Raw genomic sequence first — 22,479 nt, 5'->3', positions numbered from 1 at the left:
TACTACAACGCCGTTTTCTTCTATCTCTTGAAATAAATGTGCACCTAGTCCTTTGTATGATGAGTCCGTCGCCAAACAAAAATCTTTAGATAAATCCGGATGTGAAAGAAGTGGGGCAGCAACTAAGGCATCACGAAGTTGTTCAAATTCTGACTGAGCTTCCTCATCCCAACACCAATTAGATTTCTTTCCAGATAGTTCACATAAACGAGGTGTGGCCAAATCGTCCAATCTAACAAAGCGTCTAAGAAAATTACAGACACCAGGAAAACTACGAACATCACGTTTTGTGGTAGGAACAGCATAGTTACGAATAGCGTCTAATTTCTCTGGATCAGGAAGAATACCTTCTGTAGAAATAATGTGACCGAGAAATTTCACCTGTGAATGACCAAATTCAGATTTCTCCAAGTTCACAGTAATGCCAACTCTTGCAAAGATACGTAACAATGAATCCAAAATTTTGTTGTGCTCACTCCAAGAATGTTTAGCAATAAGAATGTCGTCAACATATGAAGTAATATTGTCACGAAGATAAACAGGTAAAATTTCGTTTAAACTACGAACGAATGCTGCTGAAGATACCGTAAGTCCAAACGGTAATTTCCGAAACTGGTAACAGTTACCAAAGGCTAAAAAGGCAGTATATTTTCTACAGTCAGGGTGGAGTTCTATTTGCCAAAAACTTGCGCGCATATCAGTCGTGGATAAAACTTTAATTCCATGAAAATGTTGAAGAAGTTCATCTAAATTTTGTGGACGGTCAGTTTCAGGAATGATGATATTATTTATCTGTCTGGAATCCAGAACCAAACGAATTGACCCATCCTTTTTAAGAACAACGTGTAATGGGCTAGTATAAGGACTGACTGCAGGCTCAATAATGCCCTGATCTAACATGTACTGAAGTTCATTCTTAACCTTGTCTCTGTAAGCCAAAGGAATAGCGTACGTTTTCCCGCGAAATAGTGTGTGTTCTTTTACTTTAAATAAATATTGTAAGCCTTGTATAGTTCCTGTGTGATGACTAAATACTGTAGCATGTGAAGTCAAAATGTGGTGCAGCTCTTCTCTTGCAACGTCATCTGGCACTTCAGCTTTCTTACCCTTTTCATTAATTAATTCTTCGCTATTAATTATATCATCCATCGCGTCTCTGTATCTATTGTCATTGTCATGAATAAACACATTGTCGTCATAGTGCTCAACGAAAACATCAGAAGTAAGAAACCTTAAACATTTTGTATCTGACTCAGATCTTGTTTAACACTCGAAAAATTTCAAACTTTTCGGCATTCCGGCAATAGTCAAATTCACACTTCCTTCTTTAAAGTTCAAAATTGCCTTATGTGCGTTAAGAAACTCCATACCTAATATAATTTGTGTACTGAGTAATGGAACAATAATAAAATTAGCAGAAAATTCGTATCCTTGACAATTGAAATTTAGGTTGGTCTGTTGTTTAACTTCTACACCTTTTCCAGAAATCGCTCCTCGAATTGTAGTTTTAGAAATAGGTAACACAGGACAGGCAATAGTCCTTTCACATATACGAAAAACTGATTCACTAATGACGTTCAATGGGCTCCCAGAATCTAAAACTGCAGTGAAATAATTCTTACCCACACATACTTCAATAACAGGATGTAAAAATGCGTCTACATTATTTTCCTTTTCGTCTAACAAAATGTCTCTCATGTCTTCAAGGCGTACGTAGTGTAAAGCCGTAGTGTCATTACTTTCTGAACCGTCTATATTGCTGCCAGAAGCCGAAGCTGCTAGTCATTGTCGATTGTTTGCGTCACGTCTTTGATTATTCGCGTCATTTCGCGGATCCATTTCTACGATTTGCACTTGTCTCTCTGAAGTTCTGTCACGTGGAGGATGCCAATTAGGTCCCTCCTGTCAGATACAAATTCTTGGTTGTGTCTGTTATTAAAATTTCTGTTTTCCTGTCTGTCTGCATAGCTACTTCTTGTGTAATTTCGACTGTCACTTCTGAAATTATTGTTGTATCTACTACCCTGATTATTTCTGTAGTAAGAATTTCTATTACTGTTTGAATAATTTCTGTCTTGATAATACCGATTACTGTTTCCGTATGATTGATCATTCCGGTACGAATTACCGCTATTATAATTGTCTGTGTAATTTCTGTTAGAACGTCTGTTATTGTCATAGGGCTGGTATCTATTGTCCTGTCTCTTACGTCTGTCATTCTCAACATTACCCATATAACGCCCGTTCCGATCACTATCCCTTTTCTCTGAAAATCTACTGTAATTACTGTTACTGAAAAAATTACAGGAAGTCCCATCGTCGTTGTCATACTCAAGTTCTTGCAACAAAGTCTTAAAAGTCTCAATGTCGTCTTTACATCTTCCGGCTAAAGCAATTTGTCTTATGGATTGTGGCAGCTTAGTTAAACAAATGCGAATTAATTCAGTCGGGCTATAAGGGTTGGAAAGGAACTGATTCTTTCGAATCATGTCTTCAAAGTATTCTGCCGGCGTGCGGAACTCAGACTGTTTAAAATTACGCTGCATAATCAGACTATGTTTGACTCTGTCTTGTGTGTTTTTCGGACCAATATGCCGATAAAAATGCATGATAAAAATCATTCAGATTATTACAATCTCTAATGAGTGCGCGCATCCGCGTCGCCGCTTCGTTTTCTAAATATCCACACATAAATTCCAGTTTGTGACTTAGTGGCCAGTTTGGTGGAAGTGCGTACATAAATTGATATAACCATGCACATGGATGTATGTCATTCTTAGAATTGCGGAAGATCTTAAATTTCCGAACAGTCAAAAAGTGTTTATAGTCAAAGTTTTCGCCTCGTGGCGACAAAGACCTACCGCGTCTGTCCCAGTCCCAATGTCGATTATTGTCAAGTTCGCGCGCCTGGCCCTCTCTTGTTGCATCCCGTAAATGAAACAAATTATTTTCTTCAAGCCCCTCTGGTATCTGTGATTCTAAATTTCTTTTGCCGTCTTTTCCTACGATTTCGCCTTCAATTTGTTTGACTTGCTTTTTTAATGCCTCAAATTCCCTTTTCACGCGTTCATTAAATTTTCCCTGATCTTCGACATGTTTACTTATGCTCTGGTACTCTTCGGTTTCTGAAAATGGCAATGGAGCTGTGTCATCTGAATCTCTGTCCCCATTTAAACTAAGATTTGTCAATTTATCTGAAATCTCCTCCACTCTTTCCGATAAGTCACCAATTTGTTCTTTCTGTTTATTTACGTCTTCCGTAAGTGTCGCGACTCGCGTTTCAGTATTAACGCATTTAGTAGTTAACTGTTCATACTGTTGTGTTAGGTTATTTAGTCTGTCATTTGGTACGGATTCCTCTATTCTCTCAAATATTTCTTCCTTATCTTTTGCACGTTGTAAATTTAACTCTGAAAATTTCTGTACTATCACGCGATCTCTTTCTTCCTGTTCTCTATCCTGTTCCCTTTGTCTAATCTCTACTGCAACTAATCTATTATTGTGAGCATTCAAAATCGGTTGTACTTCTTCTCGAATTTCTTTCTTCAATTCATCTTTCATGTTTTTGAATCATGTCCCTATTCGTGAGTCTAACCGTGTTTCCAAAGTTCCAATCTCTGTTATAAATTCAGATCCTAACTGTGATCCCAATGAGTCTAACCGTGTTTCCATTGTTTCCCTATCTGTTTTTAATTCAGATCGTAACTGTGATCCCATTGTTCCCATCTCAGTTTTAATTGTTACTATTTGTGAGTCTAACCGTGTTGCCACTGTTTAATTCAGATCCCAAATTTAATATTGCACTCATCAACTGCTCCGTGTTAAGTTCTTCGAAATTCTTTTCGCCCCTAACATTTCCCACAAAACTAACTTCCTTCTGCATAGCCATAAAGCTATCTGTATTCGATACTATTCCAGAATCTTCTGTCGTTAATCTCGGGTTCTGTGAATTTTCTGATTGAGAAAAATTTTGAAATGGTTCCGGACAATTTTCCCAACTTATTACATTGTTTTCCACTTCATTATCCATCATACTGTTTTCCTCTGTTGGCGAGTTCGCCATGTTAACAATTTCATCATTCTCACTATTCATCATTTTTGCCTTTTTCATCGATCGCGTAATCATTTACAAAACATACAAAACTCGTCGCTATATGAAAATTACACACAATGACACTTTATCACCAACAATATCAATCACACGAAATGCTTCCTTCAAACACGATTAACGAACAATAGAAGAATGACAATTACCAATCTACACATGCAAAATAGACTACAATTACTAAACTACAAATTACTACTACAATACTACTGTCTACTATTTTTACAATCAGAAGATTCCAAGGGACGATCCGAAGCAGCGGTCGCCACGTGCATGGGTGCTTAATTAAATATTAATGCAAATATTTTTAGTAGCTGTGAGTCCGTTTACGCAAGTCTCGTAAACGGCTGGCCCTGACTAGTATTAGTACGCAATCTGACTGCTTAGAATGACAACAAAGAATGTAAGAAAATTTTCGTTAACACAGTTAATTAATTAAGTCCCCAGCAACTATAAAATCTACGAATCCAACAAAGCACAAGTGTAGCTGTTCTGCTTGTGGTAGTATGACTCAACGCACATCTGGCACGGTTCTTCTTCAACAAGACAAGAATTTTTAAATATCATTTATACTGACGTGATAAAAGAAAATTAGAAATACTATAATTGTGCAAGAAACCCAGAATTACACTCTAATACAAGAACACAAGCCAGATGCTTTGTTGACTGAACCTGTAATGACACATTATTCAGGACACACAAATAGTAGACAACATAATATTTATTACCTTCATATATATTGACGAAAAGCACTCTGACCATTACAATATCTCCACTGGAATAACATCTGCTATCTCTCCCATCACATAGCTGCATAAAACATCGAACAAACACTCACTACTACCCCATCTCATTCCAACTTCAGCTACAAGCAGTGTCCACCACAACTTCTCGGCAAGAACTGCCTGTCGCTGCGTCTCAATAATCACTGCCAGTGGAGGCGGTGGAACAATACTCTCTGGCGCGATTTTTGGCGCTGTGGCTCAGTGTAGCCACCTTTCACTGGTTCTCCCGTAGCACTCTCTATACTGTGCCGTGGTCAACGTTACCTTGTACAGCAGCAACTTCTCTGACGCTGACATTAGGGTTATCGTCAACTGCACGAAGAATTGCCTCGTCCATTGCAGGTGTCCTCGTCGTTCTAGGTCTTCCACAGTCGCGAGTCATAGGCTGGAATGTTCCGTGCTCCCTAAGACGCCGATCAAATGCTTCGAACGTCTTCCTGTCGGGACACCTTCGTTCTGGATATCTGTCTCGATACAAACGTACCGCGCCACGGCTATTGCCCCGTGCTAATCCATACATAAAATAGGCATCTGCCAACTCCACATTTGTAAACATTGCACTGACAGCAAAACCACGTTCGTGATGATCACTAACCTGTTGATGCTACGTACTGATGTGCTTGATGCTAGTACTGTAGAGCAATGAGTCTCATGTCAACACTAGCACCGAAGTCAACATTACCTTCCTTCAATCGGGCCAACTGGCGGTGAATCGAGGAAGTATAGTACATACTGACGAAACTGAAATGAGCTCTAACATGGAAATTAAGCGTTTCCGGACACATGTCCACATAACATCTTTTCTTTATTTGTGTGTGAGGAGTGTTTCCTGCAAGTTTTGCCCTACCTTTTTGTAACACTCTGTAGATGCCTCGACATCTCTCGGACGAACGTCTTTAGAGTTACCATGTTAGTCTCCTTCTGGAGGATAAGAGCTCTCGTGACGGGAGGGTATGCGGGCTCCACCGAAGCTCTTTATTCTGCAAGCTCGACAGTCTTGGAGGCAATAACATTGGCCCAGGCGGGGGAGGCATAGGTGAGGGAAGGGTGGAAAATCGTCTGATACAGTCGGAGCTTGGTGTCTAAGCTCGATTCCTTGTTGTTGAAGAGTGGGTACAACGCTTTTAGCAGCATCCGTCCTTGTTTGGTGACGTATTTTGCACGGCGATATTTGAGATCCGGGCAGCGCGGGAATTGGACGCCTGCAATAGTGATGTTGTGGCGGAGGATGGCCTGAAGTAGACTACCGTAGTTTTGGTGGCATTAAGGGCAATCTTTTTTGAAGTGCTTCCAAAGCAGAGCTACTAAACACAGCCTTCCGAAATGCCTTCACAAAAGAAGACCGAGTAAATATTTCAGAATTCGAATCGAGGACAGCTGCCAACATGAGTAACGTAGAAGTATATATCCTCGGAGTAGTGTAGCAACCTAAATCACTTAATAAACGCAAGTCTTCTGGTCCAGACTGTATACTGACACACACACAGTGGTTACGGTTACTACAAGCCACACCACAAGTTGGGAAACGGGGCCAAATTTCTAGTAGTTTACTGTCGAGTTGAGATTTTCATAAATATTTTATTCGTATCTTACAGAAACTATCAGTACGGCAATAAACAGCCTTTTAAAACACGACGCTAACGGCAATCAAGTAATTTACAGCAATACAACCGTTTAAATTTTCTTTTAAAAAAAGGCAATCAAGACATTTATAGCAACAAAACAGTTCAAAATTAAAAACACACACACACACACACACACACACACACACACACAGAAGCTAACAGTGCGGCAATAACAGCCTTTCAAAACACGTCGCTAACGGCAATCAAGTAATTTATAACAATACCATAATTTTAAAAAAATCCTTAAAAAAAAAAAAAGACAGAAGCTAGCAGTACGGCAATAAACAACCTTTCAAAACACGCCGCTAACGGCCATCAAGTAATTTATAGCAATGCATCAGTTTACAAATTTCTTAAAAAAACACACGATTACTGGCAATAAAGGAATGGAGGAATTTAAAAAGATTTTAAACAAAAGTGTCCTGGAATATGATTAGAACGTAACAGATATGACGCACCCGTGTAAGGCGGCCACAAATCACCCACTCAGGGATGCTCAAAATGGCTCAAATGGCTCTGAGCACTATGGGATTTAACAGCTATGGTCATAAGTCCCCAAGCACTTAGAACTACTTAAACCTAACTAACCTAAGGACATCACACAACACCCAGTCATCACGAGGCAGAGAAAATCCCCGTTCCCGCCGGGAATCGAACCCGGACTAAGGGATGCTCAGGCTAGGCAGAAAACTGACCAATTTAAATACGCCCGTAAACACAATTGCCACTCTCAGGCTGGTCACTGCACCGACTTTTAGCCAGAGAAAACTTCTAACAAGATGGCTTAACTTGTTGACAGAATTAGAGCTAACCTCGTGCAAGCAAACATTACATCACACAGTCCTGCATAAGCGACCACATGATCAACCAAGAAGAAGCACGAATGTACTCATAACCCACGACAGAATAACGAAACAATTAAACTGCCAAAACTACACCTCCCATCGGGCAGTAACGAGAGGAGGAGGATAGATCACTGTCTTCAATTACACCGGTGGCGGGGACAGGAAACCCGGTCGCCGGAGGCCACAAGGCAGAAGAGACGCTGGTTACGCAAACTTATTACTTAATGATTAAACCTTCCACTAACGTAACTTGCAAATATGCTCGAACAGGCAGTACACGACCTCCGATGGCAAGGACCCACACATCCGACCGCGCACGCGTCGCCAGCGTACCCAACACGCTGCGGTCACGCGACAACACGCTCTGTCACCGGAGTCCACGTCTTCTCTGCAACGTTGACGGGCAGTGACCGCTCCTTCATGTTAGGTGTCTCCAGTGTTGAAGTGGAGGACTTAGAGAAGCTTGTCAACGTCCCATCAAGGTGAAATGAACAGCAACTACTGGTGGGGCGATTCTGTATACAAGCAACAGGCGGGGAGCTCTTCCGTCAACTCGACCCGCTCGTTACAGACAGCCGACATACATCACGTGGCGACTCGGTACAGCCGACCACGCCTGCTTCGCGCTGGAGAGCCACACTGCCCTCCCGTGTCCACCAGACTCTCTGCGCGCAACGCCCCTACTTCTGCGTCACCACACAAAGATCTCACTTCCTCCATAGCAGTTTCCCGGAAGCAAAACGCAGATAACGATAGCAGAGGGAAAAAGACAACCAAGCAGCCACTTAATGACAGACAACACATCACACAAACATGTCAGGGGAAGAAAAGGAAAACCAATGCAATCTAAACACAAGGTGTAGCACGAGTGGATACACAGCTCAAGATACCTTTCGGAGTATGTTGATGCAGTAGCCCCATACTTAACAGTGATAGACAACCGTTTGCTCGACGAAAGATCCGTACCCAAAGACTGGAAAGTCGCACAGGTCACACGAATATTCAAGAAAGGTAGTTGGAGTAATCCACTAAATTACAGGCACATATCGTTGACGTCGATATGCAGCAGGATTCTAGAACATACATTGTGTTCGAACATTATGAATTACCTCGAAGAAAACGGTCTATTGACACACAGTCAACATGGGTTTAGAAAGCATCGTTCGTGTGAAACATAACTAGCTCTTTATTCACATGTAGTTCAAATGGTTCAAATGGCTCTGAGCACTATGGGACTTAACTTCTGTGGTCATCAGTCCCCTAGAACTTAGAACTACTTAAACCTAACTAACCAAAGGACATCACACACATCCATGCCCGAGGCAGGATGCGAACCTGCGACAGTTGCGGTCGCACGGTTCCAGACTGAAGCGCCTAGAACCGCTCGGCCAATCCGGCTGGCTACATGAAGTGTTGAGTGCTATTGATAAGGGATTTCAGATCTATTCCACATTTCTGGATTTCCGGAAGGCTTTTCACACTGTACCACACAAGCGGCTCGTAGTGAAATCGCGTGCTTGTGGAATATCGTCTGTTATGTGACTGGATTTGTGATTTGCTGTCAGAGTGGTCACAGTACGTAGTAATTCAGGGAAAGTAATCGAGGAAAACAGAAGTGATTTCTGACGTTCCCCAAGGTAGTGTTATATGTCGTTTTCTGTTCCTTATCTATATAAACTAATTTGGACACAATCTGAGCAGCCGTCTCCGGTTGTTTGCAGATGACGCTGTCTTTTATCGACTGGTAAAGTCATCAGAAGATCAAAAAAAACTGCAAAATGATTTATTAAAGATATCTGGATGGTGCGAAAAGTGTCAATTGACCCTAAATAACGAAAAGTGTGAGGTCATCCACATGAGTGCTAAAAGGAATTCGTTAAACTTCGGTTACACGATAAATCAGTCTAATCTAAAAGCCATACATTCAACTAAATATCTAGGTATTACAATTACGAGAATTTAAATGGGAACGAACACATAGAAAATGTTGTGAGGAACGCTAACCAGACTGCGTTTTATTGGCAGGACACTTAGAAAATGTAACAGACCTACTAAGGAGACTGCCTACACTACACTTGTCCGTCCTCTTTTAGAATACTGCTGCGCGGTGTGGGATCCTTACCAGGTAGGACTGACGGAGTACATCGAAATAGTTCAAACAAAGGCTGCACGTTTTGTATTATCGCGAAATATGGGAGAGAGTGTCACAGAAATGATACAGGATTTGGGCTGGACATCATTAAAATAAAGGCGTTTTTCGTTGCGAGGGAATCTTTTCACGAAATTCCAATCACCGACTTTCTCCTCCGAATGCGAAAATATTTTGTTGACACCGACCTACATAGGGAGGAACGATCACCACGATAAAATAAGAGTAATCAGAGCTCGTACAGAAAGATATAGGTGTTCGTTCTTTCCACGCGCTATACGAGATTGTAATGATAGAGAATTGTGAATGAACCCTCTGCCAGTCACTTGAATGTGATTTGCAGAGTATCCATGTAGATGTAGGTGACTGACGCATCCACCTGCCTTGGGAGGCAAGCAATGAGCAAGTCCATGTTGCGGCCGGTCGTATAGAGCGTATTGCGTCAGTTGTGGGATGACTGGTACATTGTAACACATCCGCGGGTACAACTGTGACATATTATCGGTTTACATTGAGCATTGAGCGGAATATGGAATAAGGCAACATAAAAAGTCGTATTGCTCCATGATACCGCTCCGTCACACACAGTAAAACGGGTAAGGGAATCGTTCGAGGCGTTCAGCTGGGCAATACTAGGCCATGCAGCTACTTGGATCCGTTATTATCATCTGTTTGCAACACTGGGAAACGCTCTCGCTGATGAAAGCTTCAGTTCGTATGAAAATGTTCGAATATGGCTCGCTGACTGGTTCGCTTCAAAAGAAGATCTTTTTATTTGGCGTGGCATGAATAGCTTACTGGAGAAGTTGTAAGTAGGCTGTTTAGTTTTTTATATTGGTAACGCCATGCAGCGCTCTGTATGAAAATCACTCGCTGTTCTGTGTGCAGTCTGTGGCTGGGTGGCATTGTTGTAATATTCGCTTTTGTAGCGTTGGGCAGCTGGCTGTTAACAGCTCGTAGCGTTGCGCAGTTGGAGGTGAGCCGCCAGCAGTGGTCTATGTGGGGAAGTTAGATGGCGTATTTTTGGGAGCGGATAATCTGGACGTGTGTCCATCAGAAACAGTACATTTGTAAAACTGGATGTCATGAACTGATATACACTCCTGGAAATTGAAATAAGAACACCGTGAATTCATTGTCCCAGGAAGGGGAAACTTTACTGACACATTCCTGGGGTCAGATACATCACATGATCACACTGACAGAACCACAGGCACATAGACACAGGCAACAGAGAATGCACGATGTCGGCACTAGTACAGTGTATATCCACCTTTCGCAGCAATGCAGGCTGCTATTCTCCCATGGAGACGATCGTAGAGATGCTGGATGTAGTCCTGTGGAACGGCTTGCCATGCCATTTTCACCTGGCGCCTCAGTTGGACCAGCGTTCGTGCTGGACGTGCAGACCGCGTGAGACGACGCTTCATCCAGTCCCAAACATGCTCAATGGGGGACAGATCCGGAGATCTTGCTGGCCAGGGTAGTTGACTTACACCTTCTAGAGCACGTTGGGTGGCACGGGATACATGCGGACGTGCATTGTCCTGTTGGAACAGCAAGTTCCCTTGCCGGTCTAGGAATGGTAGAACGATGGGTTCGATGACGGTTTGGATGTACCGTGCACTATTCAGTGTCCCCTCGACGATCACCAGTGGTGTACGGCCAGTGTAGGAGATCGCTCCCCACACCATGATGCCGGGTGTTAGCCCTGTGTGCCTCGGTCGTATGCAGTCCTGATTGTGGCGCTCACCTGCACGGCGCCAAACACGCATACGGCCATCATTGGCACCAAGGCAGAAGCGACTCTCATCGCTGAAGACGACACGTCTCCATTCGTCCCTCCATTCACGCCTGTCGCGACACCACTGGAGGCGGGCTGCACGATGTTGGGGCGTGAGCGGAAGACGGCCTAACGGTGTGCGGGACCGTAGCCCAGCTTCATGGAGACGGTTGCGAATGGTCCTCGCCGATACCCCAGGAGCAACAGTGTCCCTAATTTGCTGGGAAGTGGCGGTGCGGTCCCCTACGGCACTGCGTAGGATCCTACGGTCTTGGCGTGCATCCGTGCGTCGCTGCGGTCCGGTCCCAGTTCGACGGGCACGTGCACCTTCCGCCGACCACTGGCGACAACATCGATGTACTGTGGGGACCTCACGCCCCACGTGTTGAGCAATTCGGCGGTACGTCCACCCGGCCTCCCGCATGCCCACTATACGCCCTCGCTCAAAGTCCGTCAACTGCACATACGGTTCACGTCCACGCTGTCGCGGCATGCTACCAGTGTTAAAGACTGCGATGGAGCTCCGTATGCTACGGCAAACTGGCTGACACTGACGGCGGCGGTGCACAAATGCTGCGCAGCTAGCGCCATTCGACGGCCAACACTGCGGTTCCTGGTGTGTCCGCTGTGCCGTGCGTGTGATCATTGCTTGTACAGCCCTCTCGCAGTGTCCGGAGCAAGTATGGTGGGTCTGACACACCGGTGTCAATGTGTTCTTTTTTCCATTTCCAGGAGTATATATATATATATATATATATATATATATATATATATATATATATATATATATATATAATGACTTTTGAACACTATTATGGTAAATACATTGTTTGTTCTCTAACAAAATCTTTCATTTGCTAACTATGGCTATCAGTAGTTAGTGCCTTCAGTAGTTAGAATCTTTTATTTAGCTGGCAGTAGTGGCGCTCGCTGTATTGCAGTAGTTCGAGTAACGAAGATTTTTGTGAGGTAAGTGATTTGTGAAAGGTATAGGTTAATGTTAGTCAGGGCCATTCTTTTGTAGTGATTTTTGAAAGTCAGATTGCGTTGCACTAAAAATATTGTGTGTCACTTTAGTGAATGTTTGAGTACGTTCAGTTTTGCTCAGCAATTTAAAAATCAAATAATGTAAGAGGTTTATCAGCACAGTAATTCATTAATTTTTCTAAGGGAACGTTTCAAAGTGACAGAAATGTATATACATGTATATAAATATCAGTGGAGATTATTTTGAATAAAATATTGTTTACCAGTTTCAAACAACAGCCGTGTAATTATTGCAACCAAATACCGGTTTCATACTTCTACACCTAGTATGTTCGCAAGGAGAGCGGCCACAGAATTAGCATTTCACTGCCACGTCTGAAATAGAAACTTTTCAATCCGAAACTGCTATGTGAGATCGAAGAGCTACGCTTTTGGTAAAGACCAGAATGTTGCCCTCACTATTGGTGTGGGTGATATTGCAAAGTGTGGCGCTTTTTGAGGCATTCAATCTCCCTTCTACGCTATGTGTTGGAAGCTGCGGAAAACACATACTGGCAGTCTCTGCGTTATTACGTCTTTGATTTGACGATCGATGCTCCAGATGGGGTGCAACTGAAGCAGTTGATCCACAGTAAAGGGGATGAGCAATTCCTTGTGTCTCTGTTTTTTCTGCAAACGAGGTAGGTGCATGGCAATCTATCACAGCTGCGCACTAGCAAAGAATTTAAAAATTCGGCGCAGTTAATCAAAGATTAAAAGGTTCAAATGAAAGAGACAACATGAAAATTTGTGTTAGGAACCTACGCAGCAGAATCAAAAACTCATTTTCGAAACGACGGTTATGGTTTTGTACAGCGAAGCTTCTGGCGATATTTATACTGCTACAATATGTAACAAATTCAAATGGCTCCCAGCACTATGGGACTGAACATCTTAGGTCATCAGTCCCCTAGAACTTAGAACTACTTAAACCTAACTAACCTAAGGACATCACACAACACCCAGCCATCACGAGGCAGAGAAAATCCCTGACCCCGCCGGGAATCGAACCCGGGAATACGGGCGTGGGAAGCGAGAACGCTACCGCACGACCACGAGATGCGGGCACAATATGTAACAGAAGATATGTTGTTACCGAATTTTTCGAAAGGTGCTTGACCGATTTTCTCCAAATTTTTACTCGATAGTCTAATGAACATTCGGACGGACGTAGGCTATTTGTGTTTTGCATACTAATATATATCTGTAGGCCTTCTACTACCTAAAGTTCACATGTTGCTTAAAGTTCTTATCAAAAACTTGAAAACTACTTGACCAATTTATTTCAAAATTTTACACAGTGCTATATATATATAAGGAGCGCTGTGTAAATTTTTGAAGTAAATGGGTCAAGAATATACACTCCTGGAAATGGAAAAAAGAACACATTGACACCGGTGTGTCAGACCCACCATATTTGCTCCAGACACTGCGAGAGGGCTGTACAAGCAATGATCACACGCACGGCACAGCGGACACACCAGGCACCGCGGTGTTGGCCGTCGAATGGCGCTAGCTGCGCAGCATTTGTGCACCGCCGCCGTCAGTGTCAGCCAGTTTGCCGTGGCATACGGAGCTCCATCGCAGCCTTTAACACTGGTAGCATGCCGCGACAGCGTGGACGTGAACCGTATGTGCAGTTGACGGACTTTGAGCGAGGGCGTATAGTGGGCATGCGGGAGGCCGGGTGGACGTACCGCCGAATTGCTCAACACGTGGGGCGTGAGGTCTCCACAGTACATCGATGTAGTCGCCAGTGGTCGGCGGAAGGTGCACGTGCCCGTCGGCCTGGGACCGGACCGCAGCGACGCACGGATGCACGCCAAGACCGTAGGATCCTACGCAGTGCCGTAGGGGACCGCACCGCCACTTCCCAGCAAATTAGGGACACTGTTGCTCCTGGGGTATCGGCGAGGACCATTCGCAACCGTCTCCATGAAGCTGGGCTACGGTCCCGCACACCGTTAGGCCGTCTTCCGCTCACGCCCCAACATCGTGCAGCCCGCCTCCAGTGGTGTCGCGACAGGCGTGAATGGAGGGACGAATGGAGACGTGTCGTCTTCAGCGATGAGAGTCGCTTCTGCCTTGGTGCCAATGATGATCGTATGCGTGTTTGGCGCCGTGCAGGTGAGCGCCACAATCAGGACTGCATACGACCGAGGCACACAGGGCCAACACCCAGCATCATGGTGTGGGGAGCGATCTCCTACACTGGCCGTACACCACTGGTGATCGTCGAGGGGACACTGAATAGTGCACGGTACATCCAAACCGTCATCGAACCCATCGTTCTACCATTCCTAGACGGGCAAGGGAACTTGCTGTTCCAACAGGACAATGCACGTCCGCATGTATCCCGTGCCACCCAACGTGCTCTAGAAGGTGTAAGTCAACTACCCTGGCCAGCAAGATCTCCGGATCTGTCCCCCATTGAACATGTTTGGGACTGGATGAAGCGTCGTCTCACGCGGTCTGCACGTTCAGCACGAACGCTGGTCCAACTGAGGCGCCAGGTGGAAATGGCATGGCAAGCCGTTCCACAGGACTACATCCAGCATCTCTACGATCGTCTCCATGGGAGAATAGCAGCCTGCATTGCTGCGAAAGGTGGATATACACTGTACTAGTGCCGACATTGTGCATGCTCTGTTGCCTGTGTCTATGTGCCTGTGGTTCTGTCAGTGTGATCATGTGATGTATCTGACCCCAGGAATGTGTCAATAAAGTTTCCCCTTCCTGGGACAATGAATTCACGGTGTTCTTATTTCAATTTCCAGAAGTGTATATACAGGGAGCTCCATTGATAGTGAACGGGCCAAATATTTCACAAAATAAGCATCAAACGAAAAAACTACAATGAACGAAACTCGTCTAGCTTGAAGGGGGAAACCAGATGGCGCTATGGTTGGCCCGCTAGACGGCGCTGCCATAGGTCAAACGGATATCAACTGCGTTTTTTTAAATAGGAACCCCCTTTTTTATTACGTAATACGTAAATAAATATGAATGTTATAGTTGGACCACTTTTTTCGCTTTGTGAGAGATGGCGCTGTAATAGTCACAAACGTATAAGTACGTGGTATCACGTTACATTCCGCCAGGGCGGACGGTATTTGCTTCCTGATACATTACCCCTGTTAAAATGGCCCGTTTACCAATTGCAGAAAAGGTCGATATCGTGTTGATGTATGGCTATTGTGATAAAAATGCCCAACGGGCGTGTGCTATGTATGCTGCTCGGTATCCCAGACGACATCATCCAAGTGTCCGGACCGTTCACCGGATAGCTACGTTATTTAAGGAAACAGGAAGTGTTCAGCCACATGTGAAACGTCAAACACGACCTGCAACAAATGATGATGCCCAAGTAGGTGTTTTAGCTGCTGTCGTGGCTAATCCGCACATCAGAAGCAGGCAAACTGCGCGAGAATCGAGATCTCAAAAACGTCTGTACTGAGAATGCTACATCAACATCGATTGCACCCGTACCATATTTCTATGCACCAGGAATTGCATGGCGACGACTTTGAACGATTGTACAGTTCTGACACTGGGCACAAGAGAAATTACGGGACGATGTCAGATTTTTTGCACGCGTTCTATTTAGCGACGAAGCGTCATTCACCAACGGCGGTAACGTAAACTGGCATAATATGCACCACTGGGCAACGGAAAATCCACGATGGCTGCAACAAGTGGATCATCACCGACCTTGGCGTGTTAATGTATGGTGCGGCATTGTGGGAGGGAGGATAATTGGTCCCCATTTTATCGATGGGATTCTAAAGGTGCAATGTATGCTGATTACCTACGTAATGTTGTACTGATGTTACTACAAGATGTTTCACTGCATGACAGAATGGCGATGTACTTCCAACATGATGTATGTCTGGCACATATCTCGAGTGCGGTTGAAGCGGTATTGAATAGCATATTTCATGACGGGTGGATTGGTCGTCGAAGCACCATACCATGGCCCGCACGTGCACCGGATCTGACGTTCCCGGATTTCTTTCTGTGGGGGAAGTTGAAGGATATTTGCTATCGTGATCCACCGGCAACGGCTGACAACATGCATCAGCATATTGTCAATGCATATGCGAACATCACGGAAGGCGAACTACTCTCTGTTGAGAGGTATGTCTTTACACGTATTACCAAATTGCATTGTGGTTGACGGACATAATTTTGAGTATTTATTGCATTAATGTGGTACTTACAGGTAATCACTCTCTAATAGCACGCGTTCTCAGAAATGATAAGTTCACAAAGGTACATGTATCACATTGGAACAACCGAAATAAAATGTTCAAACGTCACTAGGTTCCGTATTTTAATTTAAAAAACCTTCCTGTTACCAACTGTTCGTCTAAAATTGTGAGCCATATGTTTGTGACTATTACAGCGCTATCTATCACAAAGCGAAAAAAGTGGTCCAACTAAAGCATTCATATTACTTTACGTACTACACGAATATGTAATAACAAAATGGGGTTCCTATTTAAAAAAAAAACCGCAGTTGATATCCGTTCTACCTATGGCAGCGCCATCTAGCCAGCCAACCATAGCGCCATCTGTTATCCCCCTTCAAGCTAGACAAGTTTCGTCTTTGTAGTTTTTTCGTTTGATGCTTATTTCGTGAGATATTTGGCACGGTCACGATCAATGGACCACCGCATATATATATATCAAGTTAATAATAATAACGGAGTCACAAGGAGTGAGCATGGAAATTTTATTACTTGATCGTAAATACGAAATAAGTCGGACGACAATTTGAAAATTTTATTTTTTATTTTATGTAATTAAATCTGAAGTGGCTCGCTTCCCATGATGTTTATAGGTAGTTTACATAGATGGTGCCATGTAACCAACCGATGTGTCTTCCATACAGTCCGCCTTCCGCAAACAGTAGCATTCAATGAACTGGGGCTGAAGCCCGACCAACAGGCATTATGTTGTGGATTGGCAAGACAGCCAACCCACTATGAGGAAGCCGAAGCTCACGCAGGCTGGCGTGAGGTCTGGAACAGGACAAGGGAATTATACTTGCAAAAAACGTACGTAGCTGCTGGAATACTTAACTTTAACCCATAATTGGTGGACATCGTCTTGAAGGTACATGTTTTACACCATCAATAGTAACTGGTAATGGCGCCTTGCTAGGTCGTAGCAAATGACGTAGCTGAAGGCTATGCTAACTATCGTCTCGGCAAATGAGAACGTATTTTGTCAGTGGACCATCGCTAGCAAAGTCGGCTGTACAACTGGGGCGAGTGCTAGGAAGTCTCTCTAGACCTGCCATGTGGCGGCGCTCGGTCTGCAATCACTGACAGTGGCGACAAGCGGGTCGGACGTATACTAACGGACCGCGGCCGATTTAAAGGCTACCACCTAGCAAGTGTGGTGTCTGGCGGTGACACCACACATTACATGCATTGATCAAAAATGATAGTGCTGTGTAATATACAAACCATATGAGTTAAGCCATTAATTGCAAATTTTTTATGACATTACCTAACTATGTATCTCTTGTATTCTTAGAACTGAGAATGGCTAGTTTGCAGCTGAAATCTGGATCTGCCAATAAAATTTAAAAAGGACGACTGATATCTGAAATCCATTATTTGCATATATATATATATATATATATATATATATATATATATATATATATATATATATATATATATTGGGCAAGACGCATCATCTGTGGTGTGCATAAAACTGTAATTGGATTCCTCTATCGCCTACCTGACTCACCTTTTAATGTAAACGAAAGTTTTCGAAAAAACCTCAGTTGAAATTTACGAAAGTATCCCAGTCACACTGTAATCATCGGAGTGGAGGAGACCTTAGCATCCATCAATCAATTGGGAAAATTACAGATTAAAACTGTGTGCCCGACCGAGACTCGCAGGAGAGCTTCTGCAAAGTTTTGAAGGTAGGAGATGAGATACTGGCAGAAGTAAAGCTGTGAGTCCGGGCGTGAGTCGTGCTTCGGTAGCTCAGAAGGTAGAGCACTTGCCCGCGAAAGGCAAAGGTCCCGAGTTCGAGTCTCGGTCGGGTACACAGTTTTGATCTGCCAGGAAGTTTCATATCACCGCACACTCCGCTGCAGAGTGAAAACCTCATTCTGGGGAAAATTACAGTTTTGTTGGTGGTGGGCGTGACAAGGCGTCCTGTGAAATATTACAAAATGCCTTCTCTGAGAACTACTTTGAACAGACTGTTCGGAACCCCATTCACGATGGAAATATGTTAGAACTGATGGCAACAAGCTGACCTGACCTCTTTCAGAAAGTCCACATCCAAACTGGTGATTGTTCCAACATTGATTACCAATACAGAAAGGGAAACTAAAACAATCAGAAGAACTAGATAAAAAGTGTGGTTTCATACCTAAAACAGGATGTTGAAATTCACAGCTGATGACAGCAGAATGTAGAGGAACTACGGCTCAACTTTAAAAGCGTAGTTGCCTTGCATTTGGTAGATTGTACCCAGTAGAACAGTTCATGATGGGAGGGAGCCTCCACGGTATAGAATCACTGTAAAGAAGCTTCTGAGGAAACAGAGACTGCTGTATAACAGATGTAAAACAAAGCAAAGGGATATAGATTAGAGAGATGCTGGACGAAACGCCTTTGGCTGTCAAGAGAGCAATGAGTAAGGCCTTCAATGACTATCGCAGCAGCGTATTTTTGAGTGAACTTCCACAAAACCCAAACAAAATCTTGTAGTGTATATGAGCAGTTAGTGATACCGAAGTTAGTGTCCAGTCACTGGCGAATGAGACAGAGACTGAACTTCAGGGTAGCAGAGCAAAAACTAATATGCCCAAATTTCATTTTTAAATGTTCCTTTAGAAAGAAGAACACTGGAGAGCTGTCCCAATTAAATCCTCGTACCACTGAGAAGATGAACGAAATAATTGTTTGTGTCAGTGACATTCAGAGATAGCTGAAATTGTCAGTGATGTAAGTGATGAAAAACTACACCATGTGCTTATTTTTTCGTGCTTAGCACAACGAACATATTTCCGGAATTAATTCTCATTGTTAAGTTCATTTGTTAACATGAATGTTTTTTGTGTTGTTTGCACATGCGATTTCCTGCCTCTCTTACATTGCAGACGTCTCTTTGCAGTTATAAGGAATCCGAAAAATCGCACAAAATGAACCTTGAAGTTTTTATATACTCGTACGATAGTGTCAGAAACGGTATTTTTGTTTGTCTACTTACATGTACTGTGCCTCCTCCATTACACAGAGGCCGGCCGGAGTGGCCCTGCCGTTCAGGGCGCTACAGTCTGGAGCCGAGCGACCGCTACGGTCGCAGGTTCGAATCCTGCCTCGGGCATGGATGTGTGTGATGTCCTTAGGTTAGTTAGGTTTAATTAGTTCAAAGTTCTAGGCGGCTAATGACCTCAGAAGTTAAGTCGCATAGTGCTCAGAGCCATTTGAACCATTTGATTACACAGAATCTCACACAGACGCAAATTATCACTTACACTGTTTGTTTTTGTAATCAAAACATGCTAGAAAGATATTATGACATAATGGTTTCACAGAGAGTCTGGACGCAGGGAGAGGTGCTATAGCGTCTTAGGTGTGAATTACAACATTCATTCTTACCACTATTGACTTCTGAAGTATCGATTACATTCTTTATATATACTGATGGTCAAAACGACTGACATGCGTATTCAAATACAGAGATATGTAAACAGGCAGAAAGCGGCGCTTGTAATCGGCAACGCCTATATGAGACGACAAGTGTCTGGCGCAGCTGTTAGCTCGGTTACTGCTGCTACAATGGCAGGTTGCCAAGACTTAAGTGAGTTTGAACGTGGTGTCACAGACGGCGCACAAGCGATGGGACACAGCACCTCCGAGATAGCGATGAAGTGGAGAATTTTTCCGTACGACCATTTCACGAGTGTACCGTGAACATAAGGAACCCGGTAAGACATCAAATCTCCGAAGTGGATGACGCCGGAAAATAGATCAAAAATATTCAAATGTGTGTGAAATCTTATGGGACTTAACTGCTAAGGTCGTCAGTCCCCAAGCTTACACACTACTTAACTTAAATTATCCTAAGGACAAACACACACACACCCATGCCCGAGGGAGGACTCGAACCTCCGCCGGGACCAGCCGCACAGTCCATGACTGCAGCGCCTGAGACCGCTCGGCTAATCCCGCGCGGCGGGAAAAAGATCCTTCAAGAACGGAACCAACGACGACTGAAGAGAAACTGAAACGTACCCTTTGAACAATTATACAGGACTGAGCCAAACTGACACACAATATTTTTAGCGCAACGCAATCTGACTTTCAAAAATCTCTACTAAAGAATGGCCCTGATTAATATTAACCTAAACCTTTCACAAATCACTTACCTCACAAAAATCTTCGTTACTCGAACTACTGCAATACAGCGAGCGCCACTACTGCCAGCTAAATAAAAGATTAAAACTACGGAAGGCACTAACTACTAGTAGGCATAGTTAGCAAATGAAAGATTTTAATAGAGAACAAACAATGTATTTACTTTAATAGTCATAATATATATAGCAGTTCTGGACATCCATTCTGTACTCAAAAATCCGCCATCTCATTTCCCACATCCACCACTGCTGGCGGCTCACCTCCAACTGCGCAACGCTATGCGCTGTTCACATCCAGCTGCCCAACACTACAATGGCAGACAACAATGCAAACTAGCCACAGACTGCACACAGCACAGCCAGTGATTTTCATACAGAGCGCTACGTGGCGTTGCCAATAAGAAAACATAAACAGCCTACTTACAAAACGTTCAACGCTACAGAAGTGCAATCCTTCCGCAAACTGCTGCTGATGTCGATGTTGGATCACCAACACGTGTCAGCGTGCGAACCAATCAATTTTAAATAATCAATAGGAGTTTTCGGAGCCGAAGGTCCACTCTTATACATTTGATGACTGCACGCCACAAAGCCTTACGCCTCGCCTGGGCCAGTCAGCACCGACATTGGACTTTTGATGACTGGAAACGTGTTGCCTGGTCGGACGAGTCTCGTTTCAAATTGTATCGAGCGGATGGACTTGTAAAACGTATGGAGACAACTTCATGAATTCATGGACCGTGCATGTCAGTAGGGGACTGTTCAAACTGGTGCAGGCTTCATAATGGTGTGGAGCGTGTGCAGTTGGAGTGATGAAGGACTCCTGATACGTCTGTAAACGACTCTGACAGGTGACACGTACGTAAGCATCCTGTCTGATCACCTGCATCCATTCATGTCTCTTATGCATCCCGACAGGCATGGGCAATTCCAGCAGAACAATGCGACACTCCACAACTCCAGAATTGCAACAGAGTGGCTTCAGGAGCACTCTACTGGGTTTAAACACTTCCGCTGGCCGCCAAACTCCCCAGACATAAGCGTTATTGAGCAAATATGAGATGCATTGCAACGGGCTGTTCAGAAGAGATATGCACCCTTTCGTACTCTTACGGATTTATGCACAGCACTGCAAGATTCATGGTATCCATTCCCTCCAGCACTACTTCAGTCGTTAGTCGAGTCCATGCCACGTCGTGTTGCAACACATGTGCGTACTCGCGGGGACCTTACACGATATTAGGAAAATGCACCAGTTTCTTTGGCTATTCAGTGTATGAGGCAATGTACACATTTATGAAAATTGCTACATGTTTATCAAAACTGCAACAATTATAATATGCAGGGGAAACATATGAAAAACATTAGTGATTCACTACCTAATATTTCACTGAGAAGCTTTTCTCCTTGTGTAATGTTTCCTCCTATATATGTAATTAGGTAGTTATGTAGATCTCAATTCGTTCGAGCAATCAATCATTCATAATAGGAAACACAGTCATAACTCAGTCACTCAAAATGAAACAACAAGTTTACTGTTACCAGGCTCAGTTTTATTTATTTCCACGACGCGTTTCGCAGGTTTAAACCTTCATCATCGGGTGGAAAACTGGTACATTTTCCTAATATCGAGTAGGGCCTCCAGGAGTACGCAGATGTGTTGCACGACGTGGCATGGACTCGACTAACGACTGAAGTAGTGCTGGAGGGAATGGATAGCCGATGACGGAGGTTTAAACTTTCGAAACGCGTCGTGGAAATAAATG

This window comes from Schistocerca cancellata, chromosome 12 (genome assembly GCF_023864275.1).
Source record: "Schistocerca cancellata isolate TAMUIC-IGC-003103 chromosome 12, iqSchCanc2.1, whole genome shotgun sequence".
Taxonomy (NCBI): domain Eukaryota; kingdom Metazoa; phylum Arthropoda; class Insecta; order Orthoptera; family Acrididae; genus Schistocerca; species Schistocerca cancellata.
This window is presented reverse-complemented; position numbering follows the sequence as displayed.